Below are 25841 nucleotides of genomic sequence, written 5' to 3'. Positions count from 1 at the left end.
GAAATACATCATAAAGAGCATAAGTAAATATCTTCTTATGAAAATGGAAGGAAAGTTGCTAGAACGCAAGTCTCTTTTAGACCTACTGATACTTTCAACGTTGCAACTACTGATCTGTTGAGTACATTTAAATATATTGTACATAAACTATAATAATTAAAATGTCGAATATTAACCCTTTGTACACGAGAGGCGCCTTTCAGGCGCCATTTGATAAAATTTCGAATTTGATCTCCTATCTTTCTTTAGCTAAAAAATCATCGAGTGCAAAGGATTAATTTTGTAAAAAGCAGTTGTAGGTGTTCAATAATTATTGCAGCAATAAAATATCCGAAATTAATCATTTTAACTGGTTTGATAGATATACTGTTCATCGAAGTAATATCTTGTAGTGAATATACAGGTAGTTGTGTTAGTATTTACTTAGAAATTCATATTAAACGATGTCTGTTAAATTTTCAGATTTCCCTTGAAACCTATGATCACAGTTTCAGTTACTATAAATATCTTCGAGTTACACTTCGATCTTTGTACACTTGCCAAACCGTGAAATGTATTCGTGACAAAAAGCGATTTTTGGCAAGCTAATTTCGAACGTGGAAGACATTAAAAGCGTCGGAAGGGATAAATTTCGAAAGGGTTTAAATTCGCAGCTAAATCTTCCGAATTCTTATTTTTCTCGCTCTTCACACTCACTTATCAAAATGTTTCTGGACAAACTTTTCGCGAATTTTAGCAACTCATATTTATTCTATAAAAACATATAGGTATCGAATGAAAAACGATTGTAGCAAATTATTCTATAACATTCATTATGGTCGCAAATTATAACTAACGAATTATTATCTATTGCAATATAAAATTTGCGTAATAATAGATAATATAAAATAATATAATTATAACGAAATTTACAATACAATTAGGTTAATTTTATTATTGTTACACTTGTCAATTAATTTTCCTTTCGTATTATCTTTCATATTATCTTCATAATCGAGGTTCCTATGGTGCATTAATTCGATAACAATCTATATCGATTTGGTAAGAGTTAAATAAATAATTGAAACGAAGGTAGATAAAAAGTTAATGTTGGAACGTTGGAAGAGAGCGATAAAATCGGAACGTGTCTATGATGTCACTGTTTCGCGTATGATTCAAGAGGACCACCCTACATTCCATCAACTGGCGCCATCAAGAACAGCGAAAGAGTATATAAAACGTATTATCAAGGAAATGGTCCCTCCCGCGAATCTCCAGATGTTTCTACCCGATCCTTCCGATATCGTAAATGAATCTTACAGGCCTTCCCTTGACCGATAAGGGGAAGATATTCCTGTCTTTTAACACCCAGTCGCGATCAATCTGATCCCTAAAATTTTACACCGATACGAGTGGATCTTGACACACAATTTTTGTGTTTTTTTCTGCGCAGCTGAATCGCGAAATTTGAATTGTAAATAGGTAGCCATGTAAATGTGCGAAATATTACGCGCAAATATCTTTCGGATTTTTAAATCGGTTAGGATTATTTATTTTTCCCCGAATCCATTTGCATGCCTCTCTAAATTTGATAAAAAATATATTTTTTTTTTTACACACTGTCGTATTTTCAGGATTTTGTATTTGAATTTAGGATAGGGGTTGAACGTTTTCGAGCAGAAATCGTATTGCCTGTATGTACGCAAAGTATAGACATGATTACGATAGGTTATAAAACAATTAGGATAAAACAATTAATATTTATATTTATCTCGCTTCGTTAGTTTATTTTCTAAACACAATCACGTAAAATATATTATTTCGTATATCGATGCTTGTGACCAATTTTAATAGAGGCTTTCGTATCTCCTATAAATATGCATTTCGTGCATTACTGTCTTCTTTATGGGGGAACACAATCTATGTTTCTTGGCGACTGCGTGGTTATTACTTTCTATTAAAATTTCATTAACGGTAATTAAAAGCATATTTCCAGTTTTTATGACGACCTTGATAGAAAACGCGATGTTTGAATATACACAAAAATATCCTTGCACGTATAATCCATAATTCTCGCGTGACTTATATCAATCGAAACAGTGTATTTTTCCAACTATATCACTGTTTTACGTGAATTTCATTCTGTAATATCCATTGTATAATTCTCGTAGAATTTATTTTCCTGAAAACGAATCCGTAATCGAAATTGCTCCATCACCCTCGGCTTTTAATCATATAAATGGAGCACAATTAATTTTATCACCCTAACTTATAACACAATAATCAGTGATACTTTATTTTAGCCAAAAATCGTACGTTTTTTAGAAAAACCGATGGTGATAGAGAAATTTCGATTATATATTCGTGTTAGGGAAAGTGAACCTTACAAGAATCGCTTAATGCATATTACAGACTAGGGAAGAAGTATAAATTTGTTGCACAGTGTATTCATTAAAACATCAGATTTCATCAGTGTATCGACTTACCTCGATTTCACGTTCAAAAGAATTGCCCATAAATCTCACATTTCCACCCTTAAAAAAAAAATAAAAATAGAAAAAAAAGGAAGGAAAAAAATATGCCGATGTCAAACGTGAAAAATATAACATTATAAAAAAAATCAAACGCGTTGGTGTTATTAGAATTTCATACAATTGTTTCACCCGTTACCGGAACGTTGACTTCGACACACCGATATTCACAGTGCAGACGGCTCGAATAAACGAAACAAGGCGACATTTTCCAATCACAGCGTCCGCTCGATATCGCATAAATTTTCATTTCTCTACACTGCAGAACGCGTCTAGGAATAAAGGAAAAATCATTAAATATCATCGACAATTCGAATCGCGTATTTCACCCTTACGCGTTTTATGGAAGACACGAAGTCCTCGGAATCAGCGGACTCGAAGAAATTCGTTGAAACGCTGCGACGAGGTCCGAAAATTACGTTTCGCGATTTAGCGGTGAAATCTGCCATTAAGTTGCCGTCGTAACGAGGAAAATACGACGGGGGAAAAAAGGGAGATCGTTGCCTGTATTTCTTCGTGAAACGATCGCGACCACAACCGGCGGAGGGTGGCTGGAGGGTAGCAGAGGGTGGAAGGATGCACGCGAGATCGATTTCCGGATTAAATTACCGATTCCTCGACATCTCGTTGGTGCTTCGAAGGGAAAAAAGGTTACGTAAATAGTAGTAATCGCTGGCAACCTCGATTCGAGAAATATGCTTCCGTAACTTCTCCATTAATAAGACGATAACGAGGCTTTTAAATCGATGCGAGTCTTCCCTTATATTTCCTCGCGCTGGTCCGCTGCAAATAAATAATTTTATTACCGTTGTCGCGGTGTCGTTGCAAGCGAGATTTACTGTAATCGCGTTTGCATTCTCCACGAGGAATAATGGTGGAATTAGCGTATTGTACCGCGTGTGAGGTTCACGTAAAATACAGTAAACAGTATACACTTAAACGGAAGTTTGGCAGATGTAATAGCTTTGATGAGACAGTAATAAATTATTAATAATTGTTTTAAAGTTTCTTCGTTGATATACTAAACTTTCCAAGTGTGTGAAATATTGGTAATTTTTCTGGAAACGACTTTCCAATTTTTAATTTCGTATTGCATTAGAAATTAAATTTCAAATTTCAATTTAAATTTAAGGTTTACGATGGAAACGAAGGATCAATAATTAACTAAAGGAAGAATTATTTAATACGAATATTCAAATATTGGATAATTAATATATTATTTATTACAGTATTTATTACAGTAATTCCTCTGAAAAAGACTTTCCAATTTTTAATTTCGTACTTCGTTCGAAATTAAATTTCAATTTTCTTTTTCTAAATTTAAGGTTTACGATGAAAACGAGGGCTCGGTAATTAACTAAAAGAAGAATTATTTAATACGAATATTCAAATATTGGATAATTAATGTATTATTTATTATAGTACATAAATTTTCCTTATTGTAATTTAAAAGAGTTCTATTATATTATTAACGAATATATGAAATTTATTATATTAAAATTATAAATTATAAATTCGACGGGAGACATTAGCATATTACGGGACAGGTATGGACAAAACTGCAATTTAATTTCGTCGCGAATATTTAGCGTTCGTTGTCTCTTAACATAAGAAAGAGATTAACGTTTCTATCAAACTCGTTTATCAATTGCTGAATTATGTCGATGCTCTTAAACGAAACTTCATTGTGGCCTGCGTTATAAAGGGAGGCCGATACAATGGCACCTCGAAGATCATATTTAACGATTTAATTAAAAGAGTGCAAAAGTGGAGGTCACGAGACAGCGTCTAAGAAACGGTACAAGAGGGAAAAAAGGATATCAGCGATTTTAGTAGACGATAACCACCCCATCAATGAACCATCGGGGATAAAGTTCCTCTACGCCCTGACAATTAGCTTTTAACGTCCTTTTACCTGCAGAAATTTTTACGGCCTTACTATACCTACTTATTTAATTCGCTGTCCTACTTTGACATCATTTTCATTCATTGTCATTAATATTTTAGCATATTTTTAAACACAACCAATCTTAAATTTACCTAATTTTCTATTTTGTGTTTACATAAAACCAAATTCGAAATTTTCATATTTCCATTAAACCGATAGATTTCATCATTTGTATAGTTTGTATAATAATTGTCCGTGAGGTTATTTTTATTTATCGTCATTAATATTTTTACATTATTTATCGTCAGAGTCCATTTCAAGTTTACGTGTCTTTGTATCTTTTTATATTTATTTTTGTACTTTGCTATTATTTATTGTTATTAAATTTATAAATTTCGTCACTTGCGAGATTCAGAGTTGTCTGTAGGTTTAATGTCACAATTAGGGTAAATTGGAAAGTAAATCCAAGGTTAGGCGACGAGAATTTTGTGCTATTTGTAAATTTGAATAATAGGAGAAATTATTTATATCGTGCACAGTGTATTTAATCGGAGGGTAATCTGCGCTAGTCTTTATTCGAGATTAATCTGTACACGGAGAGATACATAACGTGAAATTTCTGGTTGTAAAAGAAGTTTGATGATGATGTATGCGAAACCCATAAAGTGATTCGAAAGCAATGGCAAAAAGAGTTATGGAAGTTAGGGGAAAAGGTCGATTCTGGTATTCTTCTCCCCGATAGCGTGTCTCATTCATCATTCACTGTGTCGGTAAAAAACACGAAATTTTAGAATAGAGCCGTAAAATATTTTTCGTAACGTATAGTACGATTATTAAATGTAGAATAACATTTTATAAAGCTATTATACACGAAAAATCGAATACAAATGTACATATGCAGGCAATAGATCATCACGTAGATAAACAGATAGAGATAATACAGCAGACAGTTTTCAAAATTGAGCCACTTCGTTTACAATATACACCAAACCAATCGATTCTTTGGTTTCAATTTCAGATCATTTTACGTTTAACCGCAACATCTCTCCAAAGAGAGAAAAAAAGAATTTTAACTCATATTTCACTAATAACGAAAAGCAATTAATATTTACAATCATACGATCCTTTTTTAGTCAATTTTTCTTAAATAGACAAAAATCACGAATTAAACAGACGAGACTATTTTTCCTATAGATGTACATTAGGATCCAAAGATGTTAGAGTGTAGAATGAATAAAGGATGTATACTATTAAAATATGAATTATGTCGTGTAATCTGTAAATCTTATTACTCTACCTTATTATTAATTATATTCCTTTCTTTTTTTCGCTCCAAGAAAAAATATTTTTAAATGTATTCTCTATAAAATCATCAAGTACAAGGGGTAAATATTTCATTTCTTTTATTTTATCTAACTATAAAATTGCCTAGAATCATTCGAAGTTTTGTATTCGTTCATTTTAGAACGTACAAAAACGCATGTTCATGCGGTACCAGAACAAAAGTCAGTTTCGCGAATAAAGAAATGGCACAGAGATGATATATTCGGTATCATCCTGTACATATATTTTAACAACGTACCTCTAAATCAAAAAATATGCATAATCCTGGGAAAACGTGGTGCACGTGAAACATTGTCGAAGAATCGACTGCAAATTTTGCTTAATGCATGAGCCGGTTACAACTCGATGTTGGAAATGTTTTTCTATATTTCGCGATCTGGCTTCCGGCGAGGTTTGTCGGATTCTAATAACTTCCGTTCACGGTCTGGTATCGATAATCCCATTGTCGAGTGGGTATCGAGAAAACTCCGCCGCTGAATGGAGTACCGTAGAACCGCAGGAGACTGCTAATGCACTGTCAACAATGGATCTCTCACCAGGAAATCTCTTCCTGCTGCAATGAATTCCGAGCTCTGTTGACTTCGATTACTTCGCGTGCAAATGCCATGACGCCTCCATGCACCGTCATTTTTTCCTTTTCCTTACTTTCCTATTTCTATCGAATTTACTTCTGTATTTCCGGTCAGCTGCATTACTATATTTCCTCCGGGAATATTAGTATCCGAAAATTGGTAGCAAGTGGTAATTATCAATTACAACTGATACTTGGCTTAGGAGATTAGAGGGATTTTATTATAGAAATTTTGGAAAGATAAAAATATTTTGTCAGTGTCTTCTTTTTGTTTTTAATTAGTTTATGTCACGTGTTGCTTTTTAAAATAAAATTTGAAGCTACTTTCTTTGCAATATCACATGTAATTTTAATTAAAACAAGTTTTACCTGTAATTTGTTTAATTTTGAGTCGATTTTATTATTACAAGCTTGTAAACATCTGTACTTAATAATAGTTCTCGATTATGTGAAATTCTTCAAATTCAGAGTAATTGTTTTAAAGATTGGATAATTTTGTATATTTTATATTTCTTATTAGCTTCGAAATAGTTTCCTTTTTAATCGTACGATTTTGTGAATTTCGAACAAACTTTTTCACGATTAATAATTTTTGTTATTAGAAGAACGTAACAAAAATTGGCTTCCTCCTTTGATCTATTCCTCGATACAAAATCTTGTCTCGAATTTTACCAATAAATGTCATTACACTATCATTTACGTAAACTTATTTGAATGGAAAATTCTCACTTTTAGTAGCTTTTACGCTGTATTATCCAAGTTTGAACTCGTAAAAAAGTTAGGCGATGATCCTGATAATTCGCGGCCTCAACTAATGAAGTTCCGCCAATTTTGTCACGGCACTTTCTTAATATTCGACACACGCGAATTGCAGAAAATTCCCTCTTCAATGTGGTTTCTAACGCTCGAATATCGACTGAAATTTAAGTCGATTATTCACGCGCTAATTTCAAACTTGGTGCGAGACTACCATCCCTTAAATTTCAACCGATATTCAACTTCAAACTTCGATAAACCATTTCCTATGCACCGATCTATTAGTTATTCGCTGAATGGGTTGAAACTCTCTCTGGTATATGCCTATAGTTGTAATTTATATACCGTTTCCAGCAAATAAACATTACATTCGTAATTTCTTATTTACGAGATTCTATTTTAACCCTGTGTGCTCCGAGGATATTTTAGTTTGGTCCCTTACCGACTCTAAAAACACGTTTGCAGTGGAACATTTCATAAATTTGTAAATTTCTTCATTAAAAAAACACGAACAATTTCTATTACGCTAAAATAAATCCATTTTTGCAAAATAATAAAGATTCGAGTTCGTAGCTTTGCCATAAATAAATATATTTAATTTATAATCTGTTTAACTAGCACAATTATTTTCTATATATTCCCAGAACAGAGAAATAACGTACGTGCATATTCCTTTGTATTCCGAAATATAAATCTTAACTATCCGTGAAACAGCATTCATGACACAATGACTGACAAAAATCCCGTTGAAAAATTCCAGATTTTGTACTTCATCGACAAGAAAAGGGAGCGGACAGGAGAGGAAAAAAAGGAAAAAAAATGAGAGGTTGACGATAAATCATGGGTACGATGAATTTTGGAAAAGTGGTGGGGGCGTGGAGCGGGAAGAAGCGATGCGAGGGAGCAAGAGGGAAAGCGCAGGGTGGCGAGTGCGGAGCTACCACCCTTCGTCAGCTGTCCTGTACGAGGCAGCCAGTACGCGTCGTGGCTTCGCCACGTGCTTTTCGTCTCTTTGCAAAGTTCGCGTTTGCCACCGATCAACCATGTTTTTGTTTCTGACCTTGTCATCGTGCTGACTCGCTGACATCGAGCCGAGAGTCCTCGCGATCACGCGATGCCATCGATCCGAGGGATCCCGACCTGCTCGCGATTGTCGATCACCCTATTCTCGTGACCATGTGACGAACGAAGAATCTTCGAAACGAGTTCGCCATGGGGATTCCAGTGTTTCTTGCTCGAGTGTAATAGGTGAGTGTGAAAATTTCTTTTCTTTTTTTACTTTTTATTTTATTTTATTTTTTAATATTTAGCTGTACTTGCTTTAGTAGATGTATTGAGAGATTTAGACGAGTGAAGGTTAATACAGCCAGTGAGAAGATAAAATTATTTTACGAATTAGGATATTAGGGGTTGTTTTAGGAACCCTTACAACCCTTAGGATTAAAAATTGGTAGTATGTAGTGCATTGTGATATACATTTAAGTTCCGAATATAGTGATTTTCATTTTAAGATTCAAATTATGTATCGTAGTATCGAATGACTCGCCAGTGATTTTTGAATTAGGGGTTGTTTCAGGTGAAGATTGGTGATGTGTAGTGCACTATCAGAGTGATGTATTTTTTTTTTTTTTTTTTTTTTTTTAATTTTTCTATTTTGAAATTGCGAATTGACTTGTTTCGTCTTCAGAGAGCAGCGACAGTAGAGGAATTTATTTTTCAATCGTAGGTTTGATATCTGTAGTTCGTTATTGAGAGAAAAGATCTGGGTGCAAGTTGGAGACGAGTGAAAACGTGACGTGTGCCGATGATAATTATTTACTGACACGAAATGAAATAATTGGACGATGAAAGTAAACGTATCTGGTTATTAGCGTGCTTTGTTAAGTGTGTGTATTATCCTGTTCTCATAAAAATTTTGAAAATTGTTTAGTTCGATGTAATTTCGTCTATCGTGGATGGAGGATAACTATTGTTATATTCGTGCCGAAAAGAGCATAAGTAAATATCACAGACGATACAATTTTTCAAAAATTTTGAATCAATTTTGTCAGCTTAGAAATTCATAGATAAAATCAGAAAATGAAGTATAAACGTGATAGTTTTACTTTTAAAAGCGGGAAATGAGTGAAAATTGCTGTAATAGGAGTGTAGTATTTTATAATTCTTCGAGAAAAGTTAGATTGTATAAAATAAAATTATTTTTAAATTGATTAGATATTAGAAAATGATAATTAGATATTCTTTATGAAACGAAATGAACGAAATTTTAGAAAGATTAATCGAGAAAGATTCTGCGAGACGTATTAAAAATTAGGTATCTTTACTCATCCACGGTGACAAAGATTTTCATTCTCTATTTTCTCGAATAAAGTTAGCCACCACTTTCATTGAGGGTAGTTTGAAAGCTCAGAGAGTGCATCTTCGTAGCACCGAGTACAACAAAGTTTGCAATGTGTCTTAATCCGTGAAAACTCAGAAGCGTTTTGGAAGTTCAGGTTATTAGACGAGTGAGAAGGAAACATATTAAACATTTCAAAAACTCGGAGCTACCAATAAAAAAATGTGCAAAAATAGTGCATGCTACTTCCGGTTATTCATTGCCTTTTTCATTAAACTCTAGGCATAGAGAAAATTAGATGAGGATTAGAAAATTCGAGGAAATATATATTATTCGCATAAGGGAATGAAAAATGGATCGACATAAATTTAGTAAAAGTAACGTTAGATATTCGCTATTTTAATAATTCACAAATTTCCTTAAATGCGCTTTAAAATTAATTAAGAAATAAAAGTTAGGTTATTAATTAAAAATTAATTGTTATAACTTAATTAAAATTTAAATTGCAATTATTCGATAATGAGAATATGGATTATATGAATATAGATAAGAATATAGATATGGTATTTAGAATAGAGAATATAGAACAATTATTAACACATAATTCTTGTTTAAATTCAAACGTTTGCCTTTTGACATAAATGAACAAACGAACCGTCATTAATTTTAAACATGTATTTGCGATTGTCATTAAAAAGGAGAGCTTTAAATCCCTTTTTCTTCTCGTCATCTTATAGACAAATTTCAGACATCAAGTTCTCCTAACTAATTAGGCGAAACTTAAACTCGAGAAAGTGTTCTAATTTCGTCGATCAATATTTATTGCCAACCAATTTATTTCACGCAAACCACGGTACGACGTTTCCCAGTAATTCTTTCTAACAAGAATTAACAATCGACTGTTCCAAAAAATGAAAAGGATTATTCTAAAATTCCAGAGGTACACGTTTATTCGTTTGAATGCCGTTGGAAATTAATATTTATTCCTTCGAAATTCGCATCGCTGCTTTACACTGACGACAATCAAGTATTCGTAATTTCACACAAGTAATCGTGTTCCCGTTAAATTATTCGTAGCGAATAACACGAGAATCGAGGAATATTTATAAAACGACGAAACAAGCGAATAGAGGCAAAAATATTATCTCCGAGCGATTTAAATTATTTGTCCTGTGTATTCAACTAGATTTTCTCTCAATTATATATCACGTATAATCAGATCAACTTGACGCGATTAGCTGGCTAAATATCACGAAATATATGCACGAAAATAACATTTCTGCTGTTTCTCGAAGGAAAATACAGGCACAGGGCCAGGGGAAATTACAAGAGGGTGAAAAATACCATTTTGGCCGGATAAATGCGTGGTCACCGAAAAACGCGCGCATTAGCTTCCTTTTAAATGGCACAGATTAATCGTGCTGCGGGTAAAGACACTTCGTTATACGAAAAAAGAATGCTGCTACTCAAGACAAACAAGTCCTCCTTGTGAAAATTAGCTTTCTCCATTCGACCCAGTGGTCGTAACTCATGGTGGTGAAATAAATTCCTCTTTTCCTATTAGACGTGGTCGCTGCTGGAAAAAGGAGTGAGATGAAATAGAGAAAATAAGATTTCATTATTAAAGGGATAACGAACCTCTTTCGACCTGCCATAATTTATATTAGATTAACACGATGTTTTTGGTCATATATATTTTTATTTTTCTTTCGATATTTTATTTAGAACTGCCTATATATTGTAGTATAATTTATATTAATTATTTTTATTAATTATTTCACCTTTGATTAATTTCATTCACTTTTTCAAGCTTCTTGGATTATTATTAGATTATTTAATTTTTTGAAGGAAGTGTTCCTCTTTGTTAGATTCTTGGTTAACGTTAAATCTTCCATCTTTGTCGAACTACCAAGGTGTATTGGTTCTGAATATTTCCTGTATTAAAAATTAACTAAATCTTGGTAGTATAATTCTTTACTCTCTATTCAGTATTCCTTCGAAACTCTTGGTTAAACGTAACGCAAACTTTCAAAAATTCGAGGTATTCTTCACAATTTGAGGAAATTGTGGATACACCAGACAATATCATACCATTTCGAAAATAAATTTAGGCGAAGAGGTTAAACGACTCACCCTGTGCATGACGAATCTTTGCCATTGGAACGGAATTCCCGATTGAAAAGAATCGCATACTCGCGCGGGATAAATATTTTCTCGAAACTGGAATGGCGAAAAATTTCGATGCTCGTCATCGTAGCTCTAGTCGACTTCTCCGTTTCTGGATTTAGTATGAAGCAAGGAAGATACGGCAGCAGAAGAAATTATTTCTCAGTTTGGGCCAGCGTCTTTCAAGGAATTCATTTAACGATCTTTTCGTACGACGTCGTATAAACTTGCACTTGATGCTCGTAAATTGGTTTCACATGCAATGCAACGTTACTTATTCAACAAATCGTACTTTTATTATGTACACGCGCGCCGGACACGTTTGGAAGGTAAACGCGACAAGAAGGACGAGGGGGGCAGGCTCTTTCGTCGTCGTTGAAAAGCAGCCCGTAGAACGATAAATGAGACTCGATGGAAAGGATCCTTGCCAGGTGAATGAGAGGCCATAGTGTTTTCACGAGGGGAGATAACGCGATAATTACGTTAACGATGGCTCACAGCGACTTTCTTTGCATGCGTGAAGATTTACTAGACCGAAGAAACCTAACTTTCCCTGTTTGACAAATTTAGGATATGTGAAATATTCTAATCTTTTTACTATTCGACGTAGTTAGATTTATTGCAAGATAGAATTTTTTTCATTAAAATCTTAATCAATAGATTATAATAATTTAATAAAATAAATAAAATTATTAAATATTAATAAATGTTTCCTAATATATTAATAATTATATAATATAATATTATATTTTATAAATTATTCTAGTATTTACCACAGTGAGGTAGTAAATGTCAGAAACGATTCGTAAACGTTTCAATTTCGAGTTTTTATCAAATTTTGTATTTACTAGGATTTACCCATCTTCAGGATTTTAAATGGAACAGGGAAATCTTGGTTGATCTGGTAATTAATTGGATTCTTAACCGTACGAGGTATGATTAAGCAGCGAAAGGGATAATTATTATTAGATACTCGTGTTTTTACTGCTTTACATAGTGCTCTATATATTCAAAATTTCCTTTTCTTGCATGGACATTTTGCATACGTATCTTTCTGATGGTTAACCTCAGTATTTAATAAGGACTTTCGAGAAGGAAATTGAAAGAAAAATCATTTCTCTGCGATACATAAAAGTGTCGACTGGATGAAATATTACGCGTTGCGACTCATTTTCTGCATGAAAACCTCATTCGTGACATATTTTCTTAGAGAAATTTCGCGAAGAATGTTTTCTTTCAAGAAAATTGCGTTTCTTCCTCATGACTCTCTTGATTTGGTAAAAAGAACTTCAATATATATCATATCGAGGTATCTGATCAAGATAACGATTTCATAAAATTTCTGTTTAGCCAAGAATTCGTGTTCAGTTGGTACTTGAAGAATTTCATTTGGTACTGTCATATATAATACCCAAAAATATCACGTTATGCAAAACGTGGTGTATTTTCAAATTTTGCATCTCTTTTAAATAGAAGAGGGAGAACCGAAGAATAGAAACTCGAAGAAAATTTAAGATAAAGTATCGTGTTTGATCCGTAAAATCTTCCAAACAAAGACTCAAGCAAAGTGTTTATATTTTAATTCATATTTCATTTTCCTAAATAATTTCGAAATTATTAGAATCCAGTAATCTAATAAAAATTCCAACGAATACGCGCTTTGAATTTTAAATACCAGTAGATATATCTGGAAATTAAAAATTGAGAGATTTAATTATTCGAAAAACTAATAAAATTAAAAATAATGGATAAAAATAATTTTTGGAATTACCCAGGAAAATTAAGTACTACATCGCCATTAGAATCAGAGTTACGAAGTCGCTAATGTCATTTAAAACTCGTCTGTTATACTTGGAAGACACGCTTCAACGTGATTTCGTTATTCTTCATCTTCCGCGTGGTTTTCCTCTGTTCATTCAGCTAGCCCTTTCAATGAACTCGATCATTGTCAATACTTGAAATATACAGATAGAATATATCGACAATCTGATTTCGCGGAAACGAAACGAAGATGCAAGTTATTCCCAGGCTGATTAGAAAGTTTCATCATAAAAGTTGCCCCTCTCGTTGAAAGATCTTTTCTGTATCTCGAAGAATTAGGTCGGTGGGTATTATGCTCTTTGTCGATCACTTTTAAAACGTATTTTTGCACTCCGGACACGTCCACGTGATGTTTGTGGGTTAAATTGCGACGTTAGGTTTGTGTGCATTAAATGGCATGTGCTCGTTGCATGGAAATGGGAATTTGTATTCGGTTTAGGGAAATTAATGCGGGAAGTCGGATTAATGGCGAATCTATACTACTTACTGCCTTGATAGACGAATTTCAACGAGGTCTGTGAGGTTAAAGAATATGATGAAATAAATTTATCAGGCATTGTATTGTTTACCGGTAAGAAGAAAATTGATATTTAATTTTCGTAATTTATATTTTATCCAATTTTCGGATAATTTGTTAATTACTTACGAGGAATATATACGCGCATATGAGCATCGACTAATCTCCGCAATTATCACAAGGCAGTAACTACAAGAGCTGGAACTAATAGAACGCAAATTACGTGCAATTAAAGAAGGTATCAAATTTTGCAAATCCAAATAAAAGTGGAATCTCTGTTTATACGAATATTTTATTATTTGGATACTAAATTTCCAATTACGATATTATACTTGGACACATAGAAAATGTTTATTTCCTTCTGTGAGATGAAATCTATTTACAGGGACTCAATGTGAAATGGCAGTATATACGGTAACAATAATAATTGGCTAATATTATTGTTATATATCAATATCATTTAGTAATATAATAACGTTAAAAATAGAAACAAGTATTTTTAATTTTTAATTTCGTCAAAAAGGAAAGAAGAAATGAAAGATTTAAACGCTATTCGCTTTATTTCATTTTATCCTAAATATTAAATAAAACTGGGTCTTAGTCTAAATTAATTCGTACAACGAAAATTCTGATACAATACCAGGAGAGAGTGATGCAAATTTACTACAAGCACGCGTAGAAAAAAAGGGGGAAAAGGAAGAAAAAAGGGGATAGCCAATAAAAAAAAGTCGTTAGAAAAGGAGAAAGTCTCACGGGGCGTTGTTTCGAGGGTGAAAGTTGGGTTGGGAGCGAACTCCCGGTCCCATGATCACGGAGTCGTGTAACAGCTATCGCGGGTACACAAAAGCCAACGAAAGGATCGCGATAAAGTCCCGGACAGCCTGGAAAAGCGGGAAGAAAGTCGGTGCCATTATTTACAGGGACGTTTTCACAGCGGGAGGCCTTGTCAACGATGCCGGATTTCGTTTTCTCAAGCACCGTGTCCCGACCGAATATCGCGCCCCTTGTGTTCACGGGGGTGCGATGTAATTTCTCGTTGACCCACCTGTGATGTTTTGCTCCACGTCGGCGAACCACTCCACGCTAAAGGGTAGCATTTACAGCGGCCAGACGCGAGGTTTCCCTCTTATTTTCCTACAAACCAGTTGCAATATTGTTCGGGGTTTCAGGGTTTAACGAAGTCGATGCTTGCTGTGTATTTCGCTCTAACGACATTTTTCTAACGCCATCAACAGTAGTTATTTCGATTAATGCAATGCAAGTTGAGCTATTCGTTTGGAAGGTGTTTATACCGACCTGTATACCAAGGCAGTCTTGATTATGTGGTACATCTTCTCTCAGTATGAGCTATCGATAAGAGATACTGAGCAGCTTGGATGTGGAATAAAGAAGCAATTATATACACTTTTGCTGCACTTGCACTTGTAGCTGCTTGTGATTTCGAGTATGATGTAGATGCGTTATGTTGAGTTCTGTTTACGTTCTAAGTGATTTCTGTTTGAGTTTTGATTGACTTCTAATCCTATCCTGTGATGCCTTATTGTATTGTGTCCAGTGTCAGTTCGGGTTTTTCAGGATTGGTTGAGGGTGGACATTGGTGGAGGAAAAGTAGCATTTTTCGATTGGACGTGGCTATGTCTGAAGGAGTTTAGGTTTGAGGAGTAGGAAGCTGTCAAAGAACTTGCTTTTCGTATCGTTTTGGTAGTCAATATCGTGATTTATGGGTGAATGTTTGGTGGATCAGTCGCACGTGGATCCAATCTGTTGGATCTGGTAGTTGTATGTGTTCTATACCTTTGTTTTATTCTAACCTTCGTTGTTGCTATCGCAACACGACTTATTATTTTATTTTATTTTATTTTTATCAGCTCTTCTATTTTGTATGTTCCATTTTGTACGAATAGGAAGAGGACTCCTATAAATCGGAGATCACAGTTGGGAGAGTATTTGACAGATTTTCCAGCACCATTGTTTTCGAAAACAAAGTCTTAAGGGATAAAATGTTATTCCTTTTCCTCTTTTCTACTTGTTTTCGTATGTAGAATCACTGCTTGGAAATTGTACCACGATTTTTGGCACATCCTGTATATAATTTCTAAAATGATATATACTCGAGGTATTTTAAATATAACATTTCTGTGTATTTAATTTAAGGGTTAAATACTTTTGTCGATCATTATGAATTATATCTTCTCGTTCAATGGTCTTCGAATTTTTTTTTTTATAATTTCATTCTCATACTCTCGAGTCTTGTATTCTTCTTCAGATGTGGTATTCCATTCGTTAAAACTCCGAATTTTTTTTAAGAACAACTGTATATATTTTGATTTTCGTGAATGTAACTACTTCAATGAATTCATATTTAATACCTTGGTATTTTAATAAAGTTGTCAGGGGATTGACATGGTTGGCGGGATTAATACAATAAAACATTTATTCGAATATACGGGGTTACAAGCTAATTTAATTAATCAGCAAATTCGGATAACAGAAATTCATCGATTCTCCTTTCTATTAATTATTTCTCTTTCTAGTAATAAGAGCTGCCATTGGTACAATTAGCTTGAGGAATATCCGGCAATTTCGTTTCAAATTGCTTTTTAAAAAGAGTCGAACCGCGCAAGTGAAATTTGAAGAATTCTACTAATTTTAAAAAAGTAGCCTAATCGTGTAACCTTCGTTTCAAACGATTAAAAGTTTCACATGTTAAATATTGTAGAGATAGGGTGATTAACGAATAATGTAAAACTATTTATTAATCATAAAATATACAATGCAATATGCGGTGACGATAAAGACTACGAATATAATCTATCTATTAACTAAACTCTTATAACTACAACGACACAATTACCTAACAACACGTTTACACTTAGCAACACGAATACAACTAACACCTTTTTTCACAACTCTCTCTCTGAGCTCTCATATCCTACACGTACTACGACCGACTCCACACTCTCTCTGCCCACTCACGCCCTTGCATCCCTATTTAAAACCATCCATTCTATCCTCTTTCATACCTATTCTCTCTTTCCAATCATACTTTCCCACGCACTCCTCGCAATCTTACCCTCAACGGGTCACTTAGCCCAAACACTCAAACGCATTCCTAAAGCCACTTTTCACTTTCATCCGATACATTCATAAACATCCCGTCCACACGATCCTAGCGCACGATCATTCATCCTTTCGCACGCACTCTAGATAACACGCTCATCCTGCGATACCACAATATGTTATTACAGGAATTAATATAATTAATTACGACAAAGCTACGAACTTCAATTAATTATTTTGCCAAGAATAGTTCTATTTTATTATAGTGTGAATTAATGCAACACAAAATAGGCGATAAAATCGTTTCTTTTGAATTTTTTACTTAGACCACTTTAATAATTACCAACGTATAAATATTTATCGTACAATTATTTCGCGAATGAATTATTTATATCGTAGCGAAGGTAAAAGTTTTAAATTTGTATTGGTATTTCTGTTTGATTAAATAGCGTCACAGAAATTTTTAAGCTTCTTTATTGAGAATAGAAATTAAATTTATCGTGAAAAAATCCCAATTATAAAGAACTTGAAACATTTTTTTTTAGATATTTATTTTCGCGAATGAAAAATCGCGAGTACCTATTAAAAAATAGCTGTCACACATGTTAAAAAATAAACGAATGCGATATTTGTTTGTAACTATATTTTATATGTACATAATTTACGCGTATTAAAAATTTCATTTTCCTCGAGGAAAGTTTTATTGCTATAATTACGAAAAATTTAGCATATAAATTCGAAACACTGAAACAGGCCAACAATTTTTTATCGTTACATCGTAGCCAATTTTCTAAGGTATAATAATAAATTGACCAATAAGTATTGTCTAATTTTTCGAGTAATTGCTTCCTACTGTCCCTGATTCGAATTATTAATATTTCATTTTACAAAATCTTTTTCATTCCAAACAAAAAAATGACCATTTTATACCAAAAATATTGACATTACTTTTCATAATATCGGTAACCAATACTTCCAGGATATGTAAACGTTATTCTGCAATATATAATTTATCATTAAAATAATTAAAATAAAATAAAATGAAAGTTTACGGATTAAAATAATATATTATCAAAATAATATAAAATAAAAGTTGCCACGTGATTAAATACTTTTACATAAAATTTGCCACTCCATCGTTTGAGAAAGGATTATCGAAGAATCTTCGTAACTGCAGAATTTTCTCTTAAGTACCGTGATTAAAGGTCGGAAGATTTTCAAGTAGCGTAACCAGAAAAGTCATCGAGTAACAAAGAGTTTTAATTTTATCTTTCCCCCTAAAAACCGATTATAAATTAGCCACCGAGAACTTTCTCTCTGCTCGATCCCGACGAAGACGATTCGAACCACTCAAACGTGTTCTTCGTGTCCTACATCTTCGTTTGATTTCTTAATTTTTTCGATCGAACAAGCCCGTCGTCCCTGTCGAATAAATTCCCAGCACCGGAGCGGACGAGTTTATTCGTTGGAAAAACAAGGAGACGAGAGTAAGGGACAGTGTTATTTTCGTGCAACTAGATATAAATTTCAAGGTACACAAAACGGGGTAAACGAGATTTTTATTGGCCACTTAGCCACTCCTCGTGAAACTTCATGTTTAATTCTGATCTTCAAGGGGTCGCCAATAAAGAAGCTGCCTCTGCTGTTTCTGGCTGATACAGTCGCTGTTACGAGGTATAAAGTGCAACCCTAATGCACGTGGTTGCTATGTAACCAACGTGATAGGTTAATTACACAAATTGTTTCGAAGAAAAGAAAATTTGGTCTTTCCTTACTTTCTTCTTGAATTTCTTTTTTTTTTCTTACAAATTTTTCAATTTCTTTATGAAAGCTTTTATATACTCCAGTTTCAATTCAGGAAATCGAAAAATAAAAACAGAGAAAAGGAATTGAATCAGGAAGTTCTATCTTGTTATCATCCATTCTATGTCATCTATAGTTCTATCATTTTTATATTTTTTCAGGTAAATCGATTTTTCAGAACATTGTACGTAAAAAATTATTAGGATACAATATCGAAAAGTAAATAATATTTTATTAAATATTTTACTTTCTTCCAAATTTGAAGAACGTGAAAATTCAATTGCATAAAATTTGATAATCGATCTAACATTGCTATACTTGAAATAATTTTGCAATAATTTTCTCCTTTTCGTGTTTCGAAGTTAATCATTCGGCAAAAGAGAGATTCGATTACCAATCATCTTATATATACTGATTCCTGAATAGTAATCGGATGGTCGAATAATCAAAAAAGCTTCTCGCGAGATCGTTCAGTTACGTTGTGACTATCCGGATTAATTAGCAACGCCGTATCAAACAACTACCGATTGTCGCTTTAATCGCCGGATAAGGAACATTAATTTCGTTGTTCTGGCCAGCGGACAAGCGCCATATTCGTGGCAAGTTAACGACGTAATTATCGCCGCGAAGAAATCGTTCGCGCTTTAATTACTGCTGTATTTACGCGAAGCATCAAATTTTATGCCATCCGCTGCACGGTGCTCGAATCGACGCTATAATACCGTAATGAATATCGAATCAATACCGATAATACCGTGTTGACATCTCGGCTCAGTTGCTTTTCTTGCTATTCACAGGCGCCATTTGTATTCCAATGCACAGTGGCCGTTAGAAGCTTCGTGCTGTACCTCTGATCTCGATTTGGATCGTAAAATTCCGCGATGGAATGCGTTCGGAATTTTTAGAAAAATTTAACAACTCGTAATAAATTTAATAACTGCTCGGAAATGGGAATTTGGAAGTTTTGAATGACCACTTGGTGTAAGTAAGTAAGAGATGTATGTGGAAGAATTGAGGGATGAAATGGTCATATTACACAGCTTAAAAATTATACTCAAATTGAAGGAAAATTCTGTAAAATGGTTTCAAAGCGATCTTAATCAGGTAGTCTTGTCACACAGCTTTTTAACATTTTTTTTTCTATTACCGGAATTCGAGTATCACCCACTGGATAAATAATAGGGATTCCCTATTCCTTGGTGATTGCGAACAGGCCAAGAAAGGAAAAACAAAATACGTGGGGTGGACGTTGAATGGGGTAGTTACATCGGTCGTATAAAACTGACAGTGAGAGTTTTGCCTACACTTTTCTCAGGAATAAAGTCCTTTTATTAAGTTACTAGTTTAATAATTTTTCAGGACTATTTCAAGTGCCAATATTTATTTATATATTGATTTTACAATGAAAACCAACGCTATTTTCCAATCTTTTTTATAAAAAAAAAGGGGGATAATATAATTAACCCTTTGCACTCGATAGGTACCCTTCAGTCGCCATTTGATAAAATTTCAAACTCGATATTAATTAATATATCAAATTTAAAATAACGTGACAGTGTACGAGGTATCAAAATTAAATAATTCTACGTGTTAATTATTATATGATTTTTTATTTACTGTTCAAAAAATTATTGTTAGCTTTATTTAGTAGAAAATTTTTCAACTCGTACCCAAAAAATCGCCGAGCTCAAAGGGTTAAATATTTTTAGGATCCAAATTAATTAATTTTTGTGTGAAATCTTTATAAGTTATAGATAGATAGTTGTTGTATATAGGAATTCGTTGCTGTATAAATTAATCGATTATCTAAAGCTTTTAACAACCATCGTGTGTAACAACCATTTATATATCTACTGATTTTTATATCGTAATAAATCATCATGTGCGTTATGTAGATGCATGCTAAAATTCATAAGCCGCAGTCGATGCATAATGTTAATGCACGTTGTTAATTGTAACCTAATTAGTATCACTGGAATGTGAAATCCCGATTAAGTTCTATAATGAGTCACGAATGTGTTCATTCTCTCTCCGTTTTTAAGGTGAATACACGATGTATGATGGATATGAGAATAAAGATTTCAACTAATATCTATTTTATTTCTATTTTATTAAACATCATTAGAAACATTTCTAGTATAATTATTTTATTAAGATATAAGTCGATATAATTTGATACAATGATAATTCATTATTTATTATTTTAATATTTCATAGAACACGAATATTTTTGTGACTTGGTTTACATATGTTATATATTATTTCATATTTTATATTTATATTTTAATTACATACTCACAATAAATTGGAAAATTCGTTTGACGACGTTAAAAATTCTTACGAACCTAATCGAGAGCTACAAGTAGCTCTCTCCAAGTATAGTTCGATATATCTCGATTCGAATTAGCGATGTCGAAGAAGGATTATCCGAGTTACGATTTTAATCGTTAAATAATCCACGATTAGTCACCACGTTCATCACCTTTAGAGCTTACTCAACAGCAACATCCAACCACTGAATAACGAGTTCCCAAACAGCTTTCAAACACTCTCCAACCTCTCCAACCTTATTAAATTTGGTAAATAATCGTCATAGATTTATCATCCTTCTCGCGATCATAAATTCAAACGAATTTTTAGCAAATTCCCTATCTTTATTATTATCAAATAATAAAAAAGAAAATCAATTATTATTTTCCTAATTATCTAGTTATAATACTACAATGCTATATTACTTTTCTAGGAATTATTAGCAAATTTCCTATGTCTATCATTATCAAATAATAAAAAAGAAAGTCAATTATTATTTTCCTAATTACCTATTTATAATACTACAGTACTATATTACTTTTCTAGAAATACCAGTTTTGAATAAAAATACATCGCTTAAATGTTTTATAAATAGAAACAATAATAGTCATTAAAATTGGTCTGTCGTTAAAGCAAATCTAATCAGAAATTTGTTGAAATAACTTCGAGATAAGGTATTTTGCTTGCTACCTCGGTTAATACAGGCAAGTGGTTGCCTCATGGAACGTATTAACACGCTTTAAAGGAATTAAACGCAGACAAATTGGAATTTCATTAAGCTGCAAGCACTGGGAAACTAGTTTCCCAATTAATCCACGAACACGCGTTTCGCGAATTTTTATATGAATCCATTTTTCCGCAGAATCGCGTGACACGCGGCGTGTATCAAAAAATAGAAGCAACGAATTTTTGGAGATGAGGCTCGTAACGCGGAAGACGTGACGAATGAATACTGACAGCTTGATGACAATATGGCTCGCGATATCACTTTAACAACGACGATAAATCTAATCGTGTGAAAGCCTGGATACCGTAAATATACAGGGTGGCACGGCAAATACTTAGCATCTTGATGTCCTCTGAACTAGAAGAATTTATATCACAAAGGTTAGGCGATAAAAAGAGGGCCATTTTATGGTAAGGAATCTTTTTGCCAAGAATTCCGATGAAATACATCGATCATTTCTTTTTTAAAGCACATTTTTCACGATACTTCTTAAGGTATAACGCAGATTTTGCGAAGTGAAGGAATTCTTTGTTATAGAGTGTGTGGAGAGATATTTGAAATTTTTTATTTATATTATACATACATCTATGTACATATATCTATAGCAATTAAGTATAGGGTAGCCTCGTTATTTTATAACAATTATTAATTAATTAACTCTCACCTGTGTTACTGAATTCTATTCTTTTTTACTTCAATTTATTTATTTATTTTTATTATGTATTTTCAACCTCGCACGAGATTCCTTTCTGCTGTGCAGGTATGCACAATATTTATTTACATGTTTGTTACGTATATTTAATCTTGCAATAATTATTCCACGCTCTAAATTTTAAGATTATAGTTTATCAGAAAGAATATTTAGACCAGCTATACTTAAAGGAAGATGTACATTAATTTTTCCCATATTCTCATCCAGGTTGTCTTATCGTTCTAACTCCTTTTAGATTGTCAATTTACTGAAGTTTTATCGCGATACGAGTAGTTATAGAAAATTTTATTCGCCTGTAAGAAAACTTCGTAAAGGTTTCCAGCGGTTTCGTACACTTTTATAGACTCTGCTGGTAATGTCATTAACCACTCAGAATCATGATTCGATTGATTAAACGGGCTGCTAGCGGACTCGGTCTTGAGGAATAAAACGACTATGAAATATTTCGACAGATTTTTAAAGGATGAAAAAATTGCGCATAAAGCTGTCGCATAAGCACGAGGAAAACATAATAAATGCGAGTAGATTTATGGCACGTGAAAAAGAAATTTACGAACCGAGAAACAATAAAAAGCACATCAAAATGACACGCCTTTTGCCTATGCTCGTGTGTGTATTTATGGATTGGCTGAGATGTAAATTAAGAAATTTCTCTATCAGTTTATTTCAAGATCAAAATGTTCATTGTAGGATCCAAAATATTTTCATCTACATACCTTTTACAGTCGCTTTTATTTTATTTTTCATTTAAAAATTGGTCCTACTGAAAAATAGAAATTCCCATTTCCCTCTTCGTCGTGAAAATATTTTATTGCAATTTCTGATACATTCAAATTAGCTTGCAACAGTTCCATATCCAAGAAATACACGTGTACTGGTACTTGATAAAACATAAGACTCTTCAGACCAAGTCAAATTCGACTCTCTACTCTAACTAGTAAATAGTCCTTATTTTCATATTTTCCAAAGCAAGGACTTCAAAAATAAATTACGACACAGAACTATATTTCGTTCACCAAGAATGAAAAGAATAAACCAGAATGTCGTGTCTAAATCGCCACAAGACAAGACAGGAACTTACTAAAATATGAGACACTGTCAGAAAGAATATTTTCAAATCTCGCAGTCAGAGCAATTCGATCTGCTGATTTTCCGCTTCAGCATAATGTTGCTTCCCCAGGAAATCTAATCGAGCTTCTTTTCAACGAAAAAGAAACGAGGAAACCGACAGAGTAAGAGGAAGAAAGGGAAAAAAAGAGGAGATAGTTAGGATCGAAAGAAACGTAAAAAGCTCATTCGTTGGAAGCTCGAAGTCGTGAAATAGAGAGGTAGGAAAAACGACGAGCTAGTTGTTGATCGACAAATAAAGGAGGGCCGCAGAGTCGGCCATATTCTCATCTTTTTCCCGTGTAATCGGTAATGACTCGGCTGGTCGCAACAGTCCTCTCATTTCGTCTCTTCTCCTCTTCTGTTTACCAAATTCAGCGTGTTGGATAAATTGCCAGTGCTCCGAGATTGCTGCCATAGATCGATTTCCCCCGACACTTGTAGACAGCGTGATAATTCGGCAGAAATGGTATCGCACCAAATGGATAGCACCTACATACGTACTCGGAGTGTCGTTGACACGTGTGATCTGCCTCGAGGAGATATTAATATCAATATCGATCAATTAGCAGCTGTCGAAAGACTGTCAGGGTAATAAAATCGTAGAAAAGTGACAGCAGCGTAGCTATGCGAGGAATCCATGGAAGATAAAAGGTCAGCTGGTGTTCGTCCTTGTGATTTTTACGTTCGTAGGCGTAACTGATCAGCCGGTAATTAATCGCGTAACACGAGAAAAGTGTTAATAACTGTAAATAAGTGTTCGTGTTAATAACCATTATCAATCGTGAGCTGTCTCTTGGAGCCGTCTGAGTCTAGAATAACCATTTGTTCAGATGTCGTATTAATTGTATCAATATTAATTTATTATATATCTGGAATAAAAGAAAGCACATAGGAATTAAAGTTGATATCGATATTAATATTATATGATATCTAGGTTTCACAATTTTCAAATTAACATCGGCAATATTGGAAATAAAAGTATCAGTTAAATAAATTGTACGTGCTATTCACAAATAACAGCAATTATACAGCAGTCACGTATCCGAATAAAAGTCAATGTTAATTTTATGAACAATCATTTGCATATCCTCACTAACCACAAAAATAAAATATTTGAAGCCAGATTTGACAATTCCAGTATCAATAGCTACCAGGATACCTAAGTATCTATAACCCAGGACGTATAGAGCAGTATCAGCTAACAAGGAGACTGCCAGGCCTTCGGGCCACAGATTTAGTTCAAATTTTCTAGGATGGTAGATTTAGTTTCCCCGATGGCGAAGGTGTACGATTATGGGTGCCATTGTTCAATAATTTTTAAGATATTTGCAATTGAAGATGTATCATTGCAATTCAGTTCTGTTCAGAATGATTACTATGTAATGGCTTACAATTAGTGCAGTGGCAGAGAACTATAACAGTATTCCTACGAGTTAGGACCCCCAGTTTTCAATTCCGGGGAATAACCTTCTTCCTGTTTCATTTCAATTATTTCTTATTTTCTAAGACTAGTGTCCACACAAATTTTTCCTTCCCTTTCCTTCATTGAATCGAATCCCATACATCATAAGACACCCTGTACGTCCCCGAACAATGGCTTCGCGTGGTAACGAAGAAAGGCTGCGTGCTATGTACATGTAGACTTTTGCACGGACAGCTGAGTGAATTGGTTTAATTAAAATAAAGACGCGAGTTTCGGGGGTTGCATTGTTTGGTTCGTTTCTAAGAGCGAATGCACGAGTTGGTTTAAAAATTTTCGTACTTTGACCCATATTTCCGCGTTGAAGATTAAAGCGTTGCGATGGAGAGAAGCGTGGCATTTTAAAGGGTACTATAGCAGGGTGCAGGAAAGCCTGTTCGAATAACATTTGTTAATACTCGTGCGATTAAAAGTGGTTGAAGTTTCGCAGTTTGAAAAATTCAGATTCCTTCCTTTTGTATCGCCAGGTAGTTGTTTATAGAATTTGATCCGTGCTAGATCGGAATGTGTGCGTGATCCATTATGCGAAAGGAGAATTTTGGATAGTCGCTGCTGTAGGTAATCGATCGGCTGAGAAATTGCACGTAATAGCGAGGAAATGACAGTGCAGTGAATAAATTATGACCGAATCGTGTAAATAAGTTGCTTTTACTATATCTTGTATTTTCCATTTACTTTGGTGTACATCTTTTACGGTTATTAATCTCTCGCGATATTGATGTATTTCG

At 33.7% G+C, this 25841-nt stretch overlaps 1 protein-coding gene across 1 annotated transcript in view; it reads left to right on the top strand.

Annotated features, from left to right (window-relative positions):
• Positions 1 to 25841, top strand: part of Grd (GABA-gated ion channel) — a 142157-nt gene that overhangs the window by 50049 nt on the left and 66267 nt on the right. The window contains exon 2 of the mRNA XM_017904770.1: positions 7830 to 8317. The gene's annotated coding sequence lies outside the window, so the exon portion shown is untranslated. The remainder of the gene's footprint in view (positions 1 to 7829; positions 8318 to 25841) is intronic.

This window comes from Eufriesea mexicana, unplaced genomic scaffold (assembly GCF_001483705.2).
Source record: "Eufriesea mexicana isolate 0111107269 unplaced genomic scaffold, ASM148370v2 scaffold3255, whole genome shotgun sequence".
Taxonomy (NCBI): Eukaryota; Metazoa; Arthropoda; class Insecta; order Hymenoptera; family Apidae; genus Eufriesea; species Eufriesea mexicana.
Note: the sequence above shows the minus strand (reverse complement) of the source record. Positions and strands in the feature narration are given on the sequence as shown.